This window comes from Camelus dromedarius, chromosome 17 (assembly GCF_036321535.1).
Source record: "Camelus dromedarius isolate mCamDro1 chromosome 17, mCamDro1.pat, whole genome shotgun sequence".
NCBI classification, from domain to species: Eukaryota; Metazoa; Chordata; class Mammalia; order Artiodactyla; family Camelidae; genus Camelus; species Camelus dromedarius.
Genome location: NC_087452.1, coordinates 43,382,933 through 43,409,957, shown reverse-complemented (window position 1 = coordinate 43,409,957; position 27,025 = coordinate 43,382,933).

Genomic DNA, 27,025 nt, shown 5'->3' with positions numbered 1-27,025 from the left:
ACTTTTTTGACCTAACTCTTCCTAATCTCTATCTCGATTTCTTTCTGCGATTACATTCCTTATTTCCTTATGCTGATTTCATGTCAGTCTCCATATATATATTGAGAGAGAGAAAGAGAGAGAGAGAATTTACTTCTATGTACAAGATTCTAACCGATACACTTACAGGTAATTCTCTGGGGCAGATGTTTAAAATAAGCCTTTAATTTCATTTAATATAAATAGAGTTTATTAATATCAGGTATTTATTATGACTCAATAATGATTGAACTCACTCTTGTCAACAGTGTATTGCCCAAGTAGCCAGGTCACTGAAAAATTTTAACTCTTTATCTCTACTCCTGTGATGAAGATCATTGTCTGTTTCAGGTTTTTCAGATACCTCACAGAGAAGTTCTTCTATTGATTTTCCTAAAGTCTTGCTGTCCACAAACAACCACACTTGTTCAGCAAGCAATCCATAAGATACACTTGGCTACTCCGGAAAACAAAAGGTGGTCTCCTTTGTTTTTTGATGATTCTCCTTGTTAATGAACCAAATACAATTTTAGGAGATAAGGATTTTTGCTGTTACATCAGCATCCTTTTAAAGCCCCATTTATACAGCACGAGGGTTCTCTCTGAAAGAAATGTGCCATGTGAAGAAATGTAGGTTTTCTAGTTGCCTTTCCTTTCAAATCTATCTTTCATGCTTTGAAAGAAAGCCAAAAAAAAAAAAAAAAATCCTGTCTCTCCCTCTAGTTCTCTGTCTCTTATACACACACACACACACACACACACACACACACAATCTTACTTCATTTCACACATTACACGAGGCTTTTTTTTTGTATTTAGTAGGTTTTCCTGATTTTATTTTCATCAGAATATACATCCAGGGTTCAATTCCAATAAGATTGAAACAAGGTGTGGGTAGAATGTAAGATGGCAAGTTTTTGCAGTAATCTTTTCATTAATAGAATCCAATCCCCGCACGTGTTGTCTTAGGAATAAAGCTGGTGTGACAGCAAAAGTGAAAACAACTCATTTCTTTTCAGCCTAATCGACTTAGGGAAAGCAATAATCCTTTGCTAATTTCTTCCATCAGAGCAAGCATATGTTATAAAGAATCACATTTAGAACAAAAATAAGCTACATTAAGTACCAAGAAGTAAAACTGAATGGTTTGCTTTCTGAGCATTATCAGGTTTTCAAGGTTCAAAGAAAAGATCTTTTTGTATGGGGCTGTGTGAACTCTTTTTTAAACAAAGACCGCAAATGCTTGAGAGATTTCAACCATGCTATTTCAGATTATTTCAGTGTGATACTGACTTCATCCCTTACGGACTGTGTTGTTCCAAAATTAAAATCTAAGTCAAGGCAATTTGAGTTGCCAAAAAAAAAAAAATTGTGGAAAAGTTTGTTTCAAGTGAAAGAAATACGTCACATTGTGTCAGCTGGCTTCTCCTGCAAAGCAAACCATCCCCAAACATAGTGCCTTTGTCTTAGCCTGCTCAGGCTGCTCTATCAGAACATACCTTAGACTGGGTGGCTTAAATGAGAGGCATTTAATTTTCATAGTTCTGGAAGCTGGAAGTCCAAGGTGCCAACAGACTCGGTGTTTGGTGAGAGCCTACTTCCTGGTTCATAGGTGGCATCTCCTTTCTGTGTCCTCACGTGGTAAAAGGACCAAGGGACTCTCTGGGGTTTCTTTTATAAGGGCACTAATTCCATTCACGAGGGCCTCATGACCTAATCACCTCCCAGTGCCCCCACCTCCAAATATTCTCAGATTGGAAATTAGTTTCAACAAATGAATTTCAGGGGAACACACACATTCAGTCTATATAACCTTAAAACAAGAAATATTTATAGAGATCAGAAGTCAGCCAATTATGGTTCATGGGCCAGATCTGACCAGTAGCCAGTTTTAGTACAAATCACGAGGTAGGAATGATTTTCACTTTTTTTTTTAATTGAAGTGTAGTCAGTTTACGATGTTGTGTCAATTTCTGATGTACAGCATAATGTCTCAGTCATACATACATTTTCCATTTTCATATTCTTTTTCATCATAGGTTACTGTAAGATACTGAATATAGTTCCCTGTGCTATACAGTGTAAACTTATTGTTTATCTATTTTATATATAATGGTATCTGCAAATCTCTAACTCCCAATTTAAAGGATTAGAAACAGAGAAGAATATGAAAGGGAGAAGACATATGACTCTCAAAGCCTAAGTTATTTATTATCTGGCCCTTTCCAGAAAAACTGTGCCACCTCTGAGTTGGTGCACACTTCCGTTGGTCAGAAACTTGTGCTGGTCTCAGCACTGTGGTGCTCTTGGTTTTTACTAGGCTTCATTACACATCCAAGGTTGGCTGCCTGTCAGTTCCATGGCTCTGTGTCTGTTGACTGGGAGGCTGGTGGTAACGTGGCTATGTGTCCCTTATCATCTGTTAAGTGACCCAGACTTGTTCCCATAGTGGCTGGCAGAGCTCCAGGGAGTACAGAAGTACACAAGGCCACTTGGAACTGTCCCAGCCTGACTTTCTTCACATTCTCCAGACGAAAGTAAGTCACCAGACCAGAGAGCGGGGGATGTGTGGCCGTCTTTGCAGACCGCCCCCTACAGAAACCAAGGGCGTCAAGAGCAGTGGGCCTTAACCTGGATCTGCAGTGAGGAAGAGGAGTGCTCTCAGCACTGCTGCCTCTGCCTGAAGGCTCTCTTGCTTTCAGATTCCTCTTTTTTGCTTTCTCTGTCTTGGTCCTTTGTCTCTGGAGTGGTCTCCATGCCTGCTTCACCCTTAGCCTTCTCAGGCCAAATTTCTCTGCTTCTCTTTACATAGTTGCCAAGTGCTTGTTCCAGACTGGACACCATCAGCTCATACAGTGCTTCTGGGGGAGTTAAGAAAAGGTGTCCTTTTTTTCTGTTAAGCACACTTGGCGAGTGAAATCCAGGCTGAATTTCAGACACAGATGCACAGGATAAACCTGCAGTTGTTTTCAGGAGCCCTGGTCCCAGCCTGTTTCCAGATCTCTATGTCTGCTCACTTTGAGTATCAACTGAGATGGACTCTGGAGAGAATCTGATTGTGTCTTGTTTCGAGTAGCTATTCCCAGTCCAATTATTTGAGGCTCACAGGGTGACAAGTAGCATCTGGGTCCCCTCAACTACCTCCCCTGGAAGAGGGCATCAGCACAAGCTCTGAGAAACAGGACTGGTTAGATTTTTAAAAGGGAATGTAAAGAGGAAGTGAGGAAAAAAGAAAGGCTTGGGCTAATGAGTATATTTTTCTGATGAAAATTGGAAAAACACTGAGTTTTATTTTCTATTTACCTAGAGATTGTAAATGACATGATAACACATTCCTATCTCTGCTGTATACTCTATATGTTATTATATCAAAATAATATATACCATGCTTAGTCTAGAATAAGCCCGGTTAAAGAAATAAGTTTTGCTTCCATAACTTTCTCATCAGTGTACCTGAATATTGGTGTAAAATTTTATATGAGTCTTCTCAATTTATGTATCATTACATCAATGTCTGGAGGAATATAATTACTGGGAAGTATAATAAAATAACACAAAGATGAGCTAAATGTTACAAGACATATCACTTTGCAATGAAAACTGTGTAAAATTTACTAGACAGTTTACTCAAGCATAATTTCACATAATTAAAACATACTGTAAGAGGGGAGGGGAAGCAAGATGGCGGAGTAGAAGGATGCTTGTAGCTCACCCTCTCCCACAAATACACCAAAACACACATCTACGGACCTACTAGAGCACCTGCCGAACTCCAACAGAACATCGCCCTCTTCAAAAGACAAAGATGCCAAAAATCTGGTAGGAGAAAAGTAAAAAAGAAAGAAGAAAAAGCAAAACAGTGTGGGACCGGTCCTCGGGGACAGAGTGGCAAAGGAGGACTGGCTTGTTTGCTGGGGCTCCCCTCTCCAACAGAGAGGCCAGCGGGTCAGAGGGGGAGCCTCCGAGGCTCAGATCTGCCCCAAGCACCCCTTGACCGACAGAACTGAGTTAAACGGGCACAAAGGGTCCCCACGACACCCAGCCCGAGATGCGAGCTGGCAGCTGGGGCCGGGACAGGCTGCCCAAGCCGGGCGGAGGACGGGGGCGGCTGCACTGAGGCAGCCCTGGGGGACACGCCGTGGCTGGGAGGGGACACGGAGCAGAACAACCTCGGCCCCCCATAAACTGTGAAAAAAGCAAAGCAACACAGCTGGTGTGCCCTGGGGGGAGGAGCGCCGTAGCCTTTGTCTCCTCAGACCCGCGCTGCCATTACTGGCACTTCTGGCGAGAAGAGAGGTGGGATGCAGCCACAGCCGCCATCTCCTCCTGTGCGCAGCGCCCAGGTTGGGGAGGGGCCGAGACCTGAATCTGCAACCGGGGGCTCCGCAACCTCCTGGGCAGGACTGAGACTTGTTTATAGCCTGAGGCAGATAGGATCTTTCTGCCCTGGCACCTCAGAGAACTTGCACCACCAAGACAAACAAGGAGCTGAGATTTGGCATGGAGCAGAGGCGGAGCCGTTCTGCGGTCTTCCCCGAGCCCGCCTTCGGAGCGTCAACCCGAGGCAGAGCAGGCAGCTGCACAGAGCAGCAGAGCAGCCGGCGTCCAGAGAGGGCGGGCGGCCACCCACCTTCCTGGCAGGAATGAAGCACCTGACCACAGTGCTGGGAGGGGGCACGTTCCACCCACCTGCCTCCCTCCAGCACAGCATCTGACTGCAGCATTGGGAGGGGGAGTGACGGGCCCACCCACCAGGTAAGAACTCAGCTCCTGACCCAGTGTTAGGAAGGGGCAGGATCCTCTAGCCAACAGCCACTGGGAGCAGCACAAACAAGGGCGCCAACATAGGGCCTCTGGAAACAGCAAGCTGAGTTTATGAAACAGAGCAAAGATACAAAGACCTCTCGATAAAATCATTAAGAGCACACCGTCTCCAGGAGAACTCAATAACTGATACTCTTTAAGCCACAGTGCCAGAGAGATATGAGCAATATGAAGAAGCAGAGGAACCACTCCCAATTAAAAGATCAAGAGAAATCCCCTGAAAGCATGATCAAGGAAATAGACATAAATGGCCTACTAGATCAAGATTTCAAAAAAGGAGTGATCAAAGTACTGAAGGAACTAAAAGAAATAGGGTTTAGAGATATAAAATATGTCAAAAATGAAATAGAAGCTATAAAGAAGAACCAAGTAGAATTAGTAAACTCATTTGCTGAGATGAGAGCTGACCTAAAGGCTGTACAAAGCAGGCCAGATAATGCAGAGGAACGAATAAGTGACCTAGAAGACGGGACAACAGAAAGCACCTAATCAGAACAGCTGAGAGAAAAACAAACAAAAAACAAAACAATATGAGGGACCTATGGGATAATATAAAGCATGCCAATCTACACATTATAGGGGTTCCAGAAGGGGTAGAAAGAACAAAGGGGATTGAAAAGGTATTTGAAAAAAATCATGACTGAAAACTTCCCGTACCTAAAGGAATCAGATATCCAAGTACAGGAGGCTAAGAAGGTCCCAAACAGGAGGAACCCAAACAGACCCACACCAGGACATATCATAATCACGATGGCCAGAGTCAAGGATAAAGAAGTGATCCTAAAGGCAGCAAGAGGACAACAAACAGTCAGTTACAAGGGAACCCCCATAAGGCTCTCAGCTGATTTCTCTACACAAACACTACAGGCCAGAAGGGAGTGGCAAGATATATTCAAAGTCCTGAATGAAAAGAAGATGCAGCCTAGGATACTCTATCCAGCTAGGCTATCCTTTAGACTAGATGGAGAGATAAAGAACTTCACAGACAAGCAAAAAGTTTAGCAACACTAAACCCATGCTAAAAGAAATATTCACTGGTCTACTCTAAATAGAAAAGAAGCAGGATGCTACAAAAGTGAGAAACTCATAACTGGAAAGGAGATAAGCGCCATGAATTACAAAAAGAATAAACAAAATTGTAAAAGAAGACATCTAAATCATTAAGAGTGGGAGAGGGAAGAATCAAGGAAAGCCACTATGGAAAACAGTATGGAGATTCCTCAAAAGACTAGGAATAGACTTACCACATGACCCAGGAATCCCGCTCCTGGGCACATATCCAGAAGGAACCCTACTTCAAAATGACACCTGCACCCCAATGTTCATAGCAGCACTATTTACAATAGCCAAGACATGGAAACAGCCTAAATGTCCATAAACAGATGACTGAATAAAGAAGAGGTGGTATATTTATACAATGGAATACTACTCAGCCACAAAAACCAACAACATAACGCCATTTGCAGCAACATGGATGTTCCTGGAGAACGTCTAAGTGAAGTAAGCCAGAAAGAGAAAGGAAAATACTGTATGAGATCACTTATGTGAGGAATCTTAAAAAAAAAAAAACATAAATACAAAACAGAAACAGACTCATAGATATAGAATATAAACTTGTGGTTGCCAAGGGGGCAGGGAGTGCGAAGGGGCAGACTGGGATTTTAAAATGCAGAATAGATAATCAAGATTATACGTATAGCACAGGGAAAAATATACAAGATATTGTGGTAGCTCATAGAGAAAAAAAATGTGACAATGAATATATATATTTTCATGTATGACTGAAAAATTGTGCTCTACACTAGGATTTGACACAACATTGTAAAATAATTATTACTCAATAAAAAATGTAAAATAAAAAAAGGTTTTTTTAATTTTTAAAAAGTGACTTTTTTGAAATAAAATCACAATGCAAATGAAAAAAAAAAAAACATACTATAAGATCTGCTGTGGGTTTTCAACTGATGAAAACATTGAACGGGTTCTGAGTAGGAAGACAGGCAATCTACCTAGTACAGATTCTCTTTTATCTCTCCAAATTCTGTTGGTACTCTTCTGAGTGATCCGTGCTCTGTTTATCCCCTTCCTGCTGGTGCTGAGAAGTCAGTATCCAGCTGCTCTTAAGCTCTCCAATTCCGATGGTCACACGTGACTATCTTCAGCTTCTAAATGTATTATTAAACCACAGTGTGTAGCTTTAAACTACATACAGTATGTATTTAGGGAATCTTGTTTCTGCAAAACACCAGGCACGCCCTCTCATTCTGTTTGCTCAGCATTGTCTAACTTGTTGGGGGAGAGGAAAGGAGAGACTGTACTTGGTTATCTCTTCAGCCAAGAAGGTCAAGAGCTCCTCCAGACCAATTGCTGTGGTTTTGTACCCTCTACCTATGGTAGCAAAATCTCAGCGATCTTACTCTCACAGCGTTCCATGGCCTGCGTTGCATAGACTGGACCCATTTTCATTTTCCTGTGTCCTTTATAAGTTTTTCAAACTACTTTAAGGGTGCTGAAGGGTGAGGGTTTTTTGGCAAACAGACCTGAAACTTTGGATCCCAGTTCTGTGACTTATACAGCTGGGTAAAGTATAAATAAGACACTTATGTGCTCTAAATCACCAATGCCACATCTGCAAAATGGAAGTAAAATATATGTCCCATAATGCTGTTGGGAAGATTAGAACAATTTTAAATTACTGGAAAGTACTTCATTGCACATTTTAAAGTCTGTATCAGAGAAATCCTTTTCCTTTTTCCCTTTAACATTTTCCCAGAGGTTAACCAGAGACTCTGCAGCTAACAGACAAGGCATGAGCATTTTGATACTATATAAGGGATTAACCTCTCCTTAAATGCTGCATCTTCATGAATCAACCACCTGTAAACGAAGCCCAACACATCTGACCCCACCATTTATTTTTTCTCAGATTACAGGTTACAAAGCATCCAAAGGCAGGCAGCCCAGTATTAGTGCAGAGACTTCCATGATGCTCTTTGGCACGTCTGCTCTGCCATCTTTAGCTCTTGGTCACAGAGTGGCTATGGAACTTCTGGGCATTGTGTCTGCATTCTAGGTTGGAGGAACCAATGTCAACAGAACCTGTCATTATGTATCTGCATGAAATAGCCTTCTTGCATGTCCAAGCCAGTTGCCTTCTGCTCAAGTCTCATGACCATGCCTATACAATTTTTTGTGTGTTGTCTCTTTTTTAAGGTGATCACACTGCCTTACCAAATAATGTTGGAATTCTGTTAGCAAAAGGGAAATGGAAAGTGGTTATGAGTAGGTAACTAGCAGTTTTTGGACACAGATGCCTACAGACTCAAAGTCAACTTGTCCAGAAACATGTATCTCACCGATCTTCTGATGAAGCCGTAATTATGATATTCTCCAAGTAGAATAGTTCAAACTCTGGTAAATACAGTGATGAGTCAAGTTCTGCTCAGGGATTGGGTTGTAAGGGAAAGATACGGATCGTCTCTGTGGAAGGGATGGTGTTCCCTTAAAAAAACGAACACAATAGGACAGCTCCCACACAGTAGATGTAGAACTAGGAAGTATGATGGGGTATCAAGGCTAAGAACTAAAACGCAGCTACAAAGGAAACGGAGATGGTCTTAAGTTTTGGGGCGTGTTTCCCCCCCTTAAACTGCAAGGAGGGTCAGAGTAGATTTACTATTTAAACCAACCTGTGTATTGGTAAAGTATTAAGTCTTTGCAGAGCCTGATATGATGGTGTGAGGAATAAAGTCATGAGACAGCGAAAAGAACGCTGGTCCCTTACAAGTTTTCCCCACTTCCTGACACGGGATGAATTAGCAGTTCCTTCTCTCAAAGGAATTGCTCATTGTAACTCCAAGAAGTGTCTGGTGGCAAAGTAAGAGGTGGCTCCCAGGAAGAATGATCGTAAGGAGCTTGCAGGGGGTGGGCTGCAGCTAGGTAGACAGAGTTGAGACAGGCTCCCTCTTTCCCAGGATATGCTAGAAGGTATTTCTTGATTAGATGGAAGCTGATGATGGGACACAGGAGTGATGAGGTCTTAGAAAGAGTCAAGATCTGGATATCAGACCCTGCATTGCCATCAGTAGGAAGATGACCTCATTTCTCCTGGTCACAGTGTCCACTTCTGCTAAATCAAGGCATTATACCAGATCGGCCCCAAGTTCCTTACCTCAGTTGTTTTTTTTTTTTTCCTAGTAGTTTAAAGTTTAATGTAGATCTGGCAAGACTGGAGAGGGTCCAAAATGCTGGCAAGGTATGGGATGAGCTGCAGACCACCTGCGCCAGGTTGCTCTCCATTGTGGTTTTGAATTGGTTCATCTGGCAGCAGGAGAGAGTACTTCATCTTTGTGCATGTGCACAAGAAGTGATGGTACCAAATAGGTCATCATCAAGTAAGTGTCCTTCTGTTTCCCAGTGGAGACTCTGTTTCATTCATTCTCTAACTGTGTGTCAGAAGATACTCTGGACAAAGCCATGTAGACACAGACTGCTAGAGAAGGCTGGCTGGGATATCATTAGCTATAGTACACATCATAGAAAAATTGCCACCAAGATTTTATTAAAGTGCATATGAAGGAAAATTATGTTTATCTGGAGAATTAAGATGTCCTTGGGAAGGTGGCCTTTGAACTGAGCTTTAAAATATGTGTAGGGGTTTCATGGGTACAGAAGGTGGATGGTGCATTCCGAGTTGAGAGAAGAATGATTGAACAGCATGGAATTATTTATGATTTGAAAGATTAAAACATATAGGTGCAGTGCCAGATACATAGTTTTAACTGGGAAAACACTTACAGGTAACTGTCCTTTTTCCTTCCTTCCCTCTTCTTTTCCCCTTCCTTTGGTTTCTTTTTTAAGATATAAGTAAGCTGATTCAAGGAAGGAGAAGGAATTTAATCTAAAATCCCATTGCTCATTAGCAGCAGCTAGAAATTGTGCTGATTCTTGACTTCCAGGCTTCCACTAAAAAAAAAAAAAAAAGAGATGGAGTAGATCATGAAGCACCTTGAATTCTACAGCAAACAATGAGACTTACTACTGTAGGGAGTCAGGAGCCAAAGGAATAGCACAGCCTGGCTTGGGGTTTAAAAAGGTAATTCCAGAACTCATGAAAAGTATATGACTACAGCTGTGGTAATTATCTGGGCAGGATCTAAGGAATATCACTGAGAAGGGATGGGAGAGGTTGGACACCAACACAATCAAGAAAATTGCCTAAAGAGCTGAATGCCCCATTCATGGGACCTGCAAAGCTTTCCCACAATAATCCACCCGCTATAGGTCTAGTTGTCTATGTGACTCTGCAGTGATGTGGGTGTCACTATGTAAGATCCTAAGGGTGTAGAAAGTAGAACGTGTTTCCTCTTCAGTTTCCATTTATTGGAGAGAAAGTCGGCATACTGAGAGAGTGGTCTTGTTAAATACCGTTTCTTCGTGTTATTTTGATAGAATGCAGACTGGGTAAGATGAGCCTGCGACTATTGTTTCCACTGATACACATGATCGGATACCCATCTCCAGCCTCTGTGCTGAGTGGTTTAATTATTCCCTACCTTCCCTCCCTACTGTCAGATATATCAACCTTCCCGATTCTGCTATCATCCCCATCAAGCCAAACCTCTTTTAGTTTCTCCTAAGTGTTATCTCAGAAAATTAATATATGCATCAAGACCAAAGAGAAACAATGGAATCCTATACCTAGGGAGTACCAGTGACTGCGCTAATTGCTCAGCTCAGTCCTACGTCATTTTATAGCCTGTCCAGCATGCTACCACGAGTCATTCCCCCAAGCATGTTTCCTCTCCTTCCCTAGCTGGTCCCATACTTCTAAGCTTCTGTTTTCTAATTTGGATGAATGAGTGAACTTGGCTGAGGCAATGCATTGTCAAAGCTGATTTATGTTGTTGTCAATCCAAACTGCTTAGCTCTGCAGCTGAAATTAGCCTTACATGCCCATTGTTCAGAGTTCAGAAAAACACCGTCTGTTCTATTGTTCAGCCGTAGTCAGGGTACAGAGTCCCTGGGCCGTCGTTCTTTTCCGCATGCATCATGCTTCCCTACAATAACGGGTGACTCTGCTGCAGAGGGTTTTGGATGCCTCACAGAAAAGCACAGAGCAGTTCTTACAAACGTGCAGCAGTGCGCTGGAGGTGGAGGACGAATATCTGAAAAGCTAGATAGCTCCTAGTCATTTTTATTTTCACGGAATGCATCCAAGCACTAACGAGAGACGCCGGTTTCTTTTTTTCATGATAGCATAAGCCATTAAAACTGTAGGTCTCCTTTTTCAGACAAGACAAAAGAGCTGCAAGTCAGAAATGTCCATAATGAGTGCCCAGTCATTGTCTGGGTGAAGCCCTGAGTGATTCATCCGAAGGTAAAGAACAGGCTTTTTCTATATATGCCTTTCCTGTATCAATCAGAACCCAGACAGGAAACAAAACTATACTCCAATTAGGATAATTTGAGAAATATTTACTTATAAATGAGTTGTCAAAGGTTAAAAAATAGGAGAGTGCACTGATCTTGGGAAATTTTGCTGCTCTTACCACCCCTAGTCCTGAGTGAATGGGGTGGTTACTGGAATCTAGAAGCAGAGAGCTCGGCAGAGGAGCCCACCCAAGGGGAGGAGTGGCTTCTGGCCATAGGACACGGCTAGCCCAGAGGGAGCCTGAGGAACATGTAACTACCTACTCTCCTCTCCTTCTCACATTTACGGGGGCCTCCCGTTGGCTACACACAACCAGGAAGCAGAGATGAAGAATCCCACTGCCACAGCTGTAATGGTTACAAATCAGCCTCCGAGACAAAAGTAAGATGAAGTATGGAGAGGGTCAGTCTGAAGAGGCAAGCAAAGGATGTAAATTATTTGTCAGTGTTTCCATTCCTTATATTCTCCTTAAAGTCACCTTCCCTGGGTGACTGCTCTGAGTTCCACACTCTTGATGCTGGGTCCCCTCAGCACTCCTGAGTCTGGGGAAGCTGCTGGCAGATGCTGTATCTCATGTATGCTGCTGTTTAGAAGACTTCATAGCTTCTTTTTTTTTTTTTTTTTAAAATAGCTTTATTGTGATATGGCCCATGTACAGTAAACAACACATATTTCAGATGTATAATTTGATGAATTTTGGTAGATGTATAAACCTACGAAACCACCACCACAATCAAGATGGCTAACATTTCCATCACTCCCGAAGAGGTGCAAATTTTGAACTCCCAATTTATCCTTTCCCACCTCCTTTACCCCGTGGTAACTGTTTGTAAATAAGTTCATTTGTGGTTTTTTTTTTTTTAAGATTCCACATATAAGTGATATCATATGGTATTTTTCTTTCTCTTTCTGGCTTACTTCACTTAGAATGACACTCTCCAGGTCCATCCATGTTGCTGCAAATGACAATATTTTATTATTTTTTATGACTGACTAGTATTCCATTTTATATATACACCACACCGTCTTTATCCAGTCATCTGTCGATGGACATTTGGGTTGGCTATTGGGCATTTGCCTTTGCTATTGTAAATAGTGCTACTGTGAACGTTGGGGTGTGTGCATCTTTTCGAATTGTATTTTCCTCCAGATATATGCCCAGGAGTGGGATTGCTGGATCATACGGTGAGTCTATTTGTGGTTTTTTGAGGAATCTCCATTCTGTCCCGTATAGTGGCTGCGCCGATTTACACTGCCACCAACAGTGTAGGAGGGTTCATTTTTCTCCACACCCTCTCCAGTGTTAATCGTTTGTGGACTTTTGAATGATGGCCATTCTGAGTGGTGTGAGGTGATACCTCATTCTAGTTTTGATTTGCATTTCTCTAACAATTAGTGATATTGAACATCTTTTCATGTGCTTGTTGGACATCTGGATGTCTTCTTTGGAGAGATGTTTATTTAGGTCTTCTGCCCATCTTTTGATTGGGTTGCCTGTTTTTTTGATATTAAACTGTGTGAACTGTTTGTATATTTTGGAAATTAATCCCTTGTTGGTTGCATCATTTGCAGATATTTTCTCCCATTCTGTAGGTTGTCTTTCCATTTTGTTGATGGTATCCTTAGCTGTACAAAACCTTTTAAGTTTAATTAGATTCCATTTGTATATTTTTGCTTTTATTTCCATTGCTCTTTAAAATTGTGTACATCTTGCTTAGAGATATGGAGCTTTCTCCTTATAGCCAGCTGAAATCTTGGAAAGTGAGTCATTTATAGTAGGCAGCAAGAGTTGGAACAGTGGCCACTAGGTTGTTTAGGGTTACGGTAACAGCTGCTGGACTAGAATGATTTATCTTTAGCCTCGGCATTATTCAGAGACTTCATATTACATGGGAGCTGAACACTCCACTGAATGGTTTTGGATGAATTTAATAACAATTCTGCAATTCATACCATTAGGCACAAGAGTAGTCTTAGGGGTGCTCGGTCCTACCTCTGCTGAAGGAGAGGAAGGGATCATCTTCTCCAATGAATTCTCCTTCTCCTAAGAGCATCTTTTTTACTATTATACTATTAGGGGACTGAAAATCCCATCTTTTTTAAACAAATAAATGCTAGCATTGTATGAGCAGCTTGGCGTGCATTTTGAAGATCTTCCCTTGCTTAATGACTTGATAGAATCCCTGGCCTTAAAGATGAGGGTCTCATGTTCCTTGCTGGTTTTAGTAACAGCTTAAATCACAGTTGCTTTTAGCAATGCCTGTATTAATGAAGCAAGAGCCCATATTTCCCCCGTTGTGTGTGGAAAGGTTAGGCTCAAATTCAAAGTGAACGTTTTGTTAGCCTTCCCTTAAGCACTTTGAAAAACATCAAATATGAAAATCCACCAGGAGATGCAGAATCTATTGTAAGAATGATCTTTTTTCTTTCCATTTTATAAAAAAAATCGAACTGAAGAAACTCATGGAGTTTTCCTTTTGCAGTTGGCTTTCAAAAGTTTCTCAGTAAAATGTATTTTAGAAAAAAAAAACAGTGAAGTCATTTTTTTGAGCTTCTTTCTTCCCACATTTGTGCTAACGAACATGAAACAATCACAGCAATGAATTAATTGCTCTAATAACATCTCTCATAATCACATTTTTTCAAGAACAAGGGTATTTTTCCTTCTTGTGTTGAAGAACAGCCAATCGAAATACAGAGGTAATTGTTCTAAAAACTCCTTGCTCTCCCTTTTAATATAATTATTTAAAATATCTAGGGAGAAAAACTAAGACACAATCAGATGAGGAATTAATTACTCTATTAACTTTGCTTTTACTCCGTTTCATTTATTCACAGTTCTGGAAGGGGCCCTCCTGAGGTCATCATTCCATGTATCTGCCACCTGTCAAGGATGCTTCTAAACCATGCAGACAGATGGGCAGTCTCCTGATGGTTTTGCTCCACCATTTAAGTTTCATTTATTTTTCTTCTTTCTCTCTCTTTCATCATCCCTTGTTCTGCGCATTATGGGCTATTATTACCCAGAAGAATAAATGCATGTATATAGTTTTTCCATTTTCATTCTTCTCCAGTTCTTCCAATTTCTTAAAGATAATACGTTATGTCAAAAGCATACTTCGTTAAACCTAGAACTTATTTTGGGGAAAGTAGCATATCTTCAAAAGTCTGTTTCCTTTTTGAAGATGTGAACTGAAACATTGCAAGCTGTATAATGAGAGCACTCAGGAAACACTCCAGGGAGAATAAAAAGGGTAAAGACACATGTTGGGAATATTGCATCTTTCCTACCACTGGCCATAAATTACATTTTGAACAATGACATTTATTGGTGAGATTCTTTAGCACCCTGCATGTTTACCACCTTCTAAACATTCCCTTTGAAACATTTTAAAGAGAATAAAAAATAGTCATTCAAAATAAAAGTCACTGTGTTTTTTAACGAGTTGCAGTAATATGCTTTTGAAGAAAATTGTCAAATGAGTGAAAGATACTTTAGGAAAAAGTCCTCTAACTCTTGTCCCATAAAATGAATGACCATTTCAACTACCCATATCCATTTTCTCATCCTTTCTCCTTCTCAGTATTCACGAGTCCAGAGTTTGAATTAAAAACTGAATAGATGTAAGTTACAACCTTGGGTTCACATCTAGGGCCATAATCATTCTGATTTTGGAGAGGGTTTTGAGGTGGAGTCCAGATAATGGTTCTCTATCCACAGACACCATGTAGTCAAAAGCTCCCATGGAACTAAAGTCTAAGGGTTACATATTTCATATGTCAATCTAGATTCATGTTTAAAGACATGTGATGATCTCAAGTGTTGCCCTCTACCAATCTTTTGCCTTTGTGTGTGATTATTCTCAAGGGTTAATCCCCTTAGTGATACTACAGTGTCTTTAGCACTGGCTTTTATTAGTTCATTTCTCCACCTGAGAAATTGCAAAGGGAAGCACACTGGAGTTGGGTTCTGTCTGTTGGTTTAAGCTGATTTGATATCAGACCTGCTCCTGAGATAATGAAAAGAGCTACATCAGCTTTTGCTATGAACAAGCGCCTCAGAACACAGTGGCTTACAGCAGCTATTTTCTTTAGCTCAGTTAGGTGAGATGTCCTTTAAGAAGAGGAGAAGGAGAAGACAAATGGAAATGCACACAGAGAGGAAGAATGTGGAGTTGGGAGCGGTGCTGCTACATGCCAAGGTAAGTCAAAGATTGCTGGAAAACACCAGAAGTTAGGGGGCAGGCATAAGGTAGGTTCTTCTTTATAACTCTCAGAAGGAACCAACCCTGCTGACCCTGTGATTTCAGACTTCTAGCCTCCAGAAATGTGAGAGAATAAATGTCTGTTGTTTCATGCTTCCAATTTGTGGCACTTTGCTATGGCAGCTCCAGGAAGTGAATACGTGGTGGTTTCAGGGTTCCAAAGAGGCGGAGGAGAGAGTAAGCCCAATATTCAAGCAATTTTCAAGTCTTTGGATCACATTTGCTAATGTCCCATGGGCAACAGAATGTCACATGGTTAACGGAAGACTAAAAAATTTAGTCTCCAGCTGTTGTTGAAAGGAGCCGAAAGTTGCATTGCAAAGAGGTATGAAAATACAGGAGAACACCTGGCTGGTTTCTGTCATTCCATCTCTGCCCACTTGACACGTGGCCTCTACCCTGTGATCCGTGGGTAGCACAAGCTAGCATACGGCTCAACTATGCCCCTCAGTGCCTGTTCTCTTCAAGATGCTATGAAGGACATTATAAGATTAACTGGTAAAAAGATCACTTGAATTGACTCTTTTCATTTTCTTTTTTTACTGAAGTGTAGTTGATTTATAATGTATTACTTTCAAGTACACAATATAGTGATTTAATATTCTTACAGATTATACTCAACTTAAAGTTATTATAAAGTATTGGCTATATTCTTCATGCTGTATGTTATATCCTTGTATCTGATTTATTTTATTTCTTGTAGTTTGTACCTCTTAGTCCCCTCCCCTTATTATTCCCTTCCCCACTTGTCTCCCCACGGGTAACCACTAGTTTGTTCCAAATATCTATGAGTCTGTTACTGCTTTGTTATATTCATTCCTTTATTTTTTAGATTCCACATATAAGTGAAAACAAACAGTATTTTTCTGTCTGTATCTGATTTCACTGAGTGTAATATCCTCTGGGTCCATCCATCTCAGTGCAAATGGTAAAATTTCATTCATTCCTTTTTATGATTGAGTAATATTCCATAATGTATATATACATATAAATGTATGTGTACATATATATATATATGTTGGATCATATGGTAGTTATATTTTTTAATTTTTGAGGAACCTCCATACTGTTTTCCATAGTGGCTGCACCAATTTACATTCCCACCAGCAGTGTACAAGGGTTCCCTTTTCTCCACATCCTCAAGAATGTTTACCATTTGTTGTCTTTATGATGATAGCCATTGTGACAAGTGTGAGGTGTTGCCTCATTGTGGTTTTGATTTGCATTTCCCAGATGATTAGCATCTAGGTAGTTGGACTCGCAGACCAGAAATACAGACTTTGGGTAATGAACTGCAATTTAGATTCCCATTGGACATTTGACTGAACAATTACAACCAAACTCTTGTAGTTACCCTATTAACATCTCTTAGAAGATAAATTAAACCTGGAAGTTTCCTAAGGTCATACCTCTGTTTCTTTGACCTTTTGTCTTCTTCTCACATAACTGTATCAGTTTCACGGGAATGCGTAAGTAACAGGTAACAGAGCATCTTTGTCACTGCCAATTTCTTTTGGTGCACTGGGACATTAAGGGAATATTCCCTACAATTTCTTATGTATTTTTGTTTGGATGATGTATCTCTCACTAAGTTTAAACTTCAAAGGACTTTGTTCACTTGAAAATGCTATGAAGGATATTATTAAACCAACTAATAAAATTGTTACAAGGATAATAGGTTGGACAAGATTATTTTATCAATATACATTTATGAATTTATCAACTTTACTCTGATATGTAAGAAAATATTTCCATTCTTGGAAAATCTTCATTGAAGCATATGAGATAAAGGGTCATGATGTACACAGCTTATTTTCAAATGGCTCAGAAAAAAATAGGTAAACATACACATATAGGAAATGTGGTAAAATATTAACAATAGGTAAATAGAAGTAAAAAAAATAGTGTTCTTTTACTACTTCTACTTTTTGCAACATTTTAAACTTTATTATTTAAGTTATATATATAATTATATTAATATATACACAATATATTATATTAAGACATGGTAACATATATTGAAGTTATATATAATAATTGAAAGTTATTTCTAAATGTAAAATTTAACATTAAAAATATTTTGTGTTTTCACAAAATCAAATGGCAAACAAGTCTTGTTGACGCCAGTTTCACTTTGCTTCCTTTTTAACACTGCACCGTTGTTATTTTTTTTCCCTCTGGGAAGAAGGTGACATCACCTTCTGTGGAAAGATTTTTAGCAGGTCAGCTCCATTTTGGAAAGACCAGCTCCTCATGATTTTTTACTCATGCAGAGGGTCTAAGTAGGCAGGCAATCTGTCTGTCAGGCTGCACCAGATGTCCCAGCTATTAAGTTGATCTATGACCCAAGGCCCACACTCTCTCAGAGGCAGGCTAATGGCGGAGAAAAGCAGGTGAGTAAAATGTCAAGAAGAGCGGCAGTGAGGGCTGAGAAGAGTATGCTGATTCGCTTTGTAAACAGGAAGATGGATGGAAAGTAGAAGCATTATGTTCAATGGTCCTCACTGAACATGAAAAATCACTTTTTCTATATTAGTAAATGGCATTAGGTATATTCATACATCCCTTTTATCACAGCCAACACAGTCATGCAGTCACAGACCCGATGATAAAAAAGAAAAATTGTTCGTGTCTTAAATATCTTTTATTCGATAACCGGTTTGTCAAGAAGGCTCAACTTGATGGGGCTTAAAGGTGAAAGAACTTTATTTTTTCCATCACTACTTTGTTGAAGTTCCCATTGCTATCCATTAATGATATCATACGAATTCCACAGCTTCCCATTCACTGGCAGTTATTAAAATTTGGTCCATTTCAAAGCTTCAAAGTCAAACTCAATTTAAAATTCATTTCTTCACCATCCTCTACATAATCCCCCAGCCCCCCAGCCCCAATCACTGCTGCCAGTGCAAGACTGGGCAGAGATGCTGACTGTGGAGTGAGAGAGTGAGATTTTTGTTTCTGAGACCCATACACCTCTTCCAATCCAGCTTATCCAGAGAGCTGCAGCTGGAAAGAGGGGGAGGCACATGTGGAATTTCTTCTTAATTGACAAGGCAAGGTTTTAGTGACCTGTGTTGTCCTCAAAATGGCAGACCTGTAAGCCCTGCCTCTCTCAGATGCATGTTTAACTTGTTACATAGTGAGTGTTACATTGTGGTTTCTCCACTTCACCTTTGCCTGATCCCTGAGTCAGGAGATCTAAGTAGAACCAGGTGACCCAAGCTCAGCCACCATTTGACTTATGGGAAACTCATATATTCTTCCCAAACTGCCCACCGCCTCTCTGCCAGATAACTCTCTCTTCTTTTATCTCCACATAGCCCCAGCAGCAGATGTGCATGTCCCTTGCCAAGCAGGTGTCCATCCAAACAACGGAAAGCCATCTCCCTCCCCATCTTGCAGCCACCCTTCGTCACTTGAAGTCACCTTTAACTTTATTTCAGAAGGACGAGCTGCCTCACTTTTTTTCTATCCACAAACCTTGAAAGACTGCAAAGTCCAAGTCAATTATGACATGATTTTGTATTCACTGTGGAGTTCAGATAAAATAATTTTTCTTCCACATTCTAGTCCAAAAGTGCCCTGAAAATTCCTTGTGGGGAACCCAGAATGCCATCATCATTAGGCAGTAATAAGGCATTTCTTCCATACCTCCATTCTTGCTGGGGTGATGCTGCAGTGGGGGTAAGTGGGGAGCTTGGACTTTCGTCCTTGCTGGGACTAATGACCCCTACTCACCATCCCACCCATCCGCTCCCCATTCCCCACTCCTCTATGTCAGTGGAGACCAGTCCCCTGGTAGTAAGTATTAAGTGTTTATAGATATTTCTATACTTAGCTATTTAAAACTTTATTAAGCATAACTTCTTACTGATGTCTTTAAACCATTAAGATACGAATCATTCTAGCTTCCTTTCTTTGCTCACATATGAATTACCACTCCAGGGGTAAGAAACCTAGCTACCACTATCCGCCATCCATTTAGTTAGTTGTTCAGTTTTAATATATATGTATACTGGTTTCCGGCATAAACATAGACAAACAGAGTAGAGAGCCCAGAAATAAACCTACATCCATATGTTCTATTGATCAATAGATATGCCAAGAATACACAATGGGAAAAAGATATGTATATTTAGTTAACTGAATACACAATGGGGAAAGGATAGTCTTTTCAACAAAGGACATTGAGAAAACTGGATCTTGATATGTGAAATAATGAACTTGGATCTTTATCTCACTACATATGTGAAAACCAACTCAAATTGAATTAAAGGCTTAAACATGAAACTAGAAACTGTAAAATTCCTAGAAGAAAACATAGGGGGAAGACTTCATAGCACTGGGCTATTTACAATAGCCAAGATATGGAAGCAACCCAAGTGTCCATCTACAGACAAATGAATAAAGATGTGTATGTACGTGTTCATATATATACACACACAATGTAATATTACTCAACTACAAAATAGAATGAAATTCTGCAATTTGCAGCAATGTGAATGGACCTAGAGAATATTATGCTTAGTGAAATAAGTCAGACAAAGATAAATACTATATGATAGTGTTTATATGTGGAATCTAAAAAATAATAAAAATGAATGTGTATAACAAAATAGAAACAGACTCACTGATACAGAAATCAAACTAGTCATTACCAGTGAGAGGGAAGGAGGGAGGAGCACAGTAAGGGTATGGAATTAAGAGATACAAATTACTATGTATAAAACAGATAAGCAACAAGGAAATATTACATAGCACAGGGAATTATAGCCATTATCTTATAATAATTTTTAATGGAGTACAAACTGTAAAATACTGAATCACTATGTTGTACAGCTGAAACTAATATGACATTGTAAAGCAACTATACTTCAATTTTAAAAAAGACAAGAAAATTAAACAAAATTCACATAGATCAGAAAGGAAGAAATAAAACCATATGTTTTTGCAGATGGCATGATAATCTTCATAGAATTCTCAAAAATACACACACACACACAAAAACCTTTTAAAACTGATAATATAGTTCATCAAGGAAACAGAATACAAGATCCGCATATAAAACTCAACTGTATTTCTATATATTAGCAAGGAACATGTGGAAACTGAAATTAAAAACAAAATATGATTTATAATGGCTCAAATAATGAAATAGTCAGGTGTAAATCTAATAAAAAACATAGAGCACTTGGATTTTGAAAATTCACCCATAATATTTTACTTAGCTATTTATGCTTCTGCTTTCCCACCTTTCAGTTCTTTTCTAGATCTTGTTTAAACATTTTTGTGTGTCAGTATTAACCATTCTTATTTTAAAATGTGACAGATGATTTACAATGAGATCAATAAGTAGTTGAAATAGTGATACGCGTGTCCTTGGAGGTTTGGAATGTAGAACTTAGTTTGGTAGTTAAACACCTTTTCATTATTAAAAAAGCCGGTTCGGGCAGTAGAAGCTAGCACGGTCTCATGGCTTCTCTGTCACTGGGAAGGTTAGATGTCATTGTGACTAGAATCTTCAAATTGCCTCAGAGCTTTCTCCATGATACATCCACATCTTCTACTAAACGTGCTTGAACTTTATCCCTGAGAGAAGAGGGGGAAAAAAAAAGAAAGAAAAAAAGGACGGGGCACTAATGGAAGAAGTTAAGTTGCATGTGTGGGAGGGATGTGACTCAGATTCAGAGATGTGTCTACTGACTCATGACACCTTTTTCCAAAGAATTACCTGCTCATCCTCAGGACAAAGAGCAGTCAGCTAATTAGTGTCCTTGAAATCCCTCAAAGAAGGAGTTCCAGTAACTGTGACCTTTGTTTTACTTAGACTACTTGATCTCTCCCTCTCGTGGGACTTCAATTTTTGCTTTGCTTTAGTACAGTTTATATAATCGCACCTTCTAAATTATACAATCCTTAAAGGCAAGAGTGTGGCATTATACCTGTTTATGTCCTTTGTGGGCTCGGCACAGCCAAAAGGCTTTGCTCATAGTAAGGGCAAATATTCAAGGAAAGAAAGAACTCTTTATTGCCTATATGCAAAGAAAGCACTGTGTTGTATCCTGGGAACTACACCAGTGAATGAAATAGTCATTTAAGTGTAGAAGTTACGTATCAAAATAAATAACCATATATGCAAATGTAAACTTACAAAGTCTATAACTAATACTAAGGACAATAATTGATTCATATAATATGACTGAGGTGGGAGTGGGAATTATGCCAAGGATCAGAAAACGGCATCTCTGAATAAGTGGTATTTAAATATTTAAGTTGAAATCTGGTCTGAGGAGTTCTCCAGGTAGAAAGTAAAGCAAAAAACATTCTTGCTAGACGGCAACAAGGAAAAACTTCTGTAGAAGGTAGCCAGGGGCTTGAAGGACTGAAATAAGTTAAAATTGGGAGTTTCTCTCTCCACTCCCCACCCCCCATAATCCTTTCCTTTACCTCCTTGTAAGAAGTCTGATCCCTGGGAGGCAGCCTCATCCTTGTTACATCTGAGATCTAAAGCAGCTGGGAACTTCTGTCCATAGTGGAAACACAGACCTGTAGCCCCCGATTGTCTGAAGAAATATTTCTTTCTGTTAAAAGAAAAACTTCTTATTAGTCCAAAAATGTTGGGAGATTTAAATAAATAGCCAGGTGACTTTGATGTAAAAACTATTGAAGTATATCCTTTAGTCTAATGGTATTTTTGTCTTCAGTAGGTGACTGCTAACTTTCACTGCCCTAAGCTACAGCCTAGATATTATTTCATGTCATCTTGAGAGTTTCCTTTTTCTCATTTGACAGTTTTAAATCAAGTGCATTAAAACTCTTTTTAGATGTGTTCAAAGTAGAAACAGAGTTAACGAGCATACCACATCAAATTTTAGGAGACCAAAATATGTATGTAAAAAGATTTACTGTGACCGAATTTTATGTGATTTGAAATTAGTTATTGATGAATGTACAGTAAATTGCAGTTTTTCCACATCCTTGATATTATCAAAACCATTTCTCTTTTAAATGATATCTTAAAGACTTTATCATTAAGAAAAATAAAAATCTGTTGAAACCCTAATCAGCCTTGGTATATCCTATAATAACCATACCTGCTATTATTATTATTAGCTACTGATGTTCCGAATAATTTGAAAGCATAAAGAAGATACTTTTGTCACAGTAGAGGTCAGGTCAAGCAGAATGAACAGTAGGCTAAAAAAATAGCACGTTCTAGAGAATTGTGATGACAGTAACATGTCCATTTTCCGTTTCTTTTCTTTCTTTTTTTTTTTTTTCAGTGTGGGAAATTATCTAGACTACTTTTTTGTATTTGCTTTTCAAGTAATTGTCAAACAAGGCCCATAGCTTAGTGTCCTCATAGAAACAGCAGCCCCTATTAGCTTTCTGTTTTTCCTTTAACCATGGTTTACTGGGATGAGTTTGAGAGAACGGAGATGGAAATTGGAGTGGGGAGCACTACCTGAAGCCTGAGAAAACATTTCCATTAGAAGTCATCCTGTCCCACATTCCAAAACCCGTCAGGAAGTTATGTAAGATGAAAATCTCATCTACATTTGACAGTGGGTTTTAATAAATAATGGATTTCAGTACTGTTTATTTAGGTTTGGAATAATTTAAAGATCCCTCACTCACACAGGGAGAATATGGTAAATAGATAAGAGTGCTTTGAAAATAATGAGTATAACTATTTGGACCTCAGTATTTAACTAATTTCCACTTTTACCTTGCTTCTACACTTGTACTGTAATTCACAGGTGAATTCCTCTTTCCTTTTACAGCTAAAAGAAAAGAAAGTAGAGATAAGTCAGATAATTTCACCCAGAAAATTCCTGGTGCCGCCATGAACATTCAATATTTGAATATAGGACACTGGAAAGGGCAACTGGGTTCATACTTTGAAACTATCCCATTTCTCATGGAAGAATGGGGAAATAGCTACCTTTATAATCAGTTCTCCTCGACACTCAGGGTGTGAATGAATCACACATTTTGAATTTTTGCTTCACATGTTCTTCAAAATTTTAGGCTATGAGCTAAGAAGAGCAAAGAGATAATTGGATGTAAGTAATATAATTTTGAGTCATACCTGAACATTTTCATGGCTGTGAGACATTAAGTAAGTTATTCATGCTTTTTAGGTGTAGGTTTTCTCAACAATTAAACTCTTGAATATTAAACAATTAAAATTTGAAAAGTATGACTTCAAAATGATTACTTCAGTAAAGTTGCAGGGTACAAAATTAATATACAGAAATATACAGAAATGAGTTCCGTTTCCTTACACTAAAAACAAACTAACAGAAAGAGAAATTAATAAAACTATCCTTGCTACCATTGTATCAAAAAGAATAAAATACCTAGGAATAAATCTAAGGGAATAAAAGATCTGAATTCAGAAAACTGTAAGACATTAATGAAAGAAATTGAAGACAACACAAACAGATGGAAAGATGTACTATGTTTATGGATTGGAAGAATTAATATTGTTAAATATTACCCAAGGCCATACTACCCAAGGCAAGCAGCAGATTCAGTGCAATCCCTATCAAAATACCAATGGCATTTTTCACAGAACTAGAACAAACAATTCTAAAATTTGTATGGAAACACAAAAGACCACAATGGCCAAAACAATCTTGAGGAAGAACAAGACTGGAAATATCACATTTCCTGATTTCAAATTATACTACAAAGCTACAGACATCAAAACAAAAAATACTGTACGATTTCAATTATACATGGACTCTAAAAAAAAACAAATGAACAAACATAGCAAAACAGAGTCATAGATACAGAAAACAAATAGGTGGTTTTGGGAAGGGCCAGAGGGAAGGGCCGTGAAGGGTTGAGTGAAATAGATGAGGGAAATTGAGAGGTACAAACATACAGTTAGAAATTAAAGGAATCAAGGGTATGAAATATATAGTGTGAGCAATATAGATAGTAACTATGCAATATTTTTGTATGGTGACAGAAGATAATAAGACTTAGCATGTGCCATATAAAAATATCAAATCTCTATGTTGTGTACCAGGAACTAACGTAGCTTTATAGGTATTTATACTTCCAAAACAAACAAACAAACAAACTCATAGAAAAAGAGATCAGATTTGTGGTTACTAGAAGCTGGGGAGGGGAACATTGGGTGGAGGGGGAGTTGGATGAAGGTAATCAAAGGGTTCAAACTTCCAGTTAGAGGAGAAGTGAGTAGAAGGGATGTCATGTGTAACATGATTAATATAGTTAACACTGTGTGTTATATACAAAGGGTATTAAGAGAGTGAATTCAAGAGTTCTTACACAAGGATAAATATCTTTCATTTTGCATCCACATGAGATGATGGATGTTTACTAAACTTACCGTGGTGATCATTTCATGATCATTAGGTAGGTCATTATTCTGTACACCTTAAACTTACACAGTGCAGTATGTTGGTTATATTTCAGTAAAACTAGGGGGGAAAAAGCCAATCTGTATTTTCCCCTGCTCTACTTCTTTCAAAAATTTAACTTTGTCTTGGTAGCTACAATTTCATTACGGTGGATCTAGTTTTGATTTTCCTTTTTGCATCTTATTTGGGATTTGTTGGCCTTATTAAATCTTTCTTTGGTGTTTTCATCTGTTTTGGAAAATTCATTGCCTTTTCTCTTAAAATACTGCTTTGATCACATTTTATCTCTTTCTCTTTTTTTAAATTAGGAATCCATTTGGAGTAATTTTCAACTGTCATTACTGTCCTTTCCTCATGTTTTCTAGGTCTCCCTGCATTGCATCCTACTAACTTTCTTTTTGTTTTATTATATAACAACTTAACTGAAATGTAATTCATAGACCTTATAGTTTACTAATTTAAAGTGTTTTAATTCAGTGGCTTTCAGTATATTTACCGAGTTTTGCAAACATTACCATAATCCATTTTAGAAAATTTTCATCAACCCAAAAAGAAACTCTGCAACCATTAATAGTCACTCCTCATTCCCTTCAGACTGATCCCCAGCCAGAGAAAACCACTCGCCTACTTTCTGTCTCTGTAGACTTCCTTATTCTAGACACCTATTAAAAATGAAATCAGGCAATGTGAGGATTTTTATGACTTTCACTAAGTAAGCATGAAGTTTTCAATGTCCATCCATTGTTGTATCATATATCAGGACTTCATTCCTTTTCAATGCCAAGTAATATTCCATTAAATGGAGATATATATATATATATGTATATGTATATACATACATACACACATACACACACATACACATACATACATACCACTTTCATTTATCCATTCATCAGTTGATGGACTTTTGGTTTGTTCTCACTTTGGGCTATTAGAAATAATGCTACTATGAATATTAGTTTTGGGCAGCCCCAAATTCATGTATTGAAACCCTGACATCCAGTATCTCAGAATGTGGCTGTATTTGGGGATAGGGCCTTTAAAGAAGTGAATGCATTAATACACAGCTCTCCACATCCATTTTAGACTTACAGAATAGTTAATTCTGGTTATCTCTGACCTGGAAGGTATAATCTTTGGAGCTCTTAGGCTCTCTTGAGGAACTGTCTCCTACTAGACTCCTCACTTTGGATAGGTACTAGCCTTGCACCTCTCCCCTCAGCAGCCACTGAAATTTAAAACAGCATTCACGTTCCATTCATTTGACAAATGTCCTTAGGAGAAAGCTTCTTTAGGGCTTTTTAATTCTTTCATTTCATGCATTTGTATAGATACCATACTCCCCTCTTGTTGGCTTATTGGTGCCTTTAAGATAGTCTATTCTTTTGTTTTAATTTTGTACTACTCTTTTGTAATGGTTTCATCTGGAATGTCGGGGTGAGTAACCTAAGCTGCCATATCATCAGGAACAAGACAGTTATATCTTTTAATTTTTCCTCCTCTCTGGTCTTTTAAAAGTGGAATCTTTAAAACATTATGTTGTAATACATATTGCCACTACTGAATCTGTATTCTATATCTTCTAACCCTATTAAATTAAGTGTTTCATATTTTTATTTATTTTTGTTTATTTTTACAGCAATACCTAAATTCAAATTTTTAATTTACTAATTTGTTCATTAACTAAGCATAACATGTATTTTAAATATCTTCTGAATATTTAATGTAATATATTTTTTACATAGATAATATTTAACCTTCATATCCTACTATAAAAACCATTTTGGATAATGCAATATTATCATTGGTCCCCATACTTATGCAAAAGTCCTGTTCTCCTTGTCACCTCAATGCTGTGTTCTTAGCTGTAAATACTTTATTTTATTAAGTTTGTTATCTCCTCCTTCCATGGGGTGACTCTCCTTGACTGGTCGTTGATTCTTGTTTGAGCATTCATTATGTGCTTGGATTGTCAGTCAGAGCTAACCATAACTACTCACACAATCAGCCTTTACAGAGCAGTAGGTCAGGCTGCTGGTCTATTTCCTATGGTATTGGAAAACGGAAAGTTATGCTAGTAT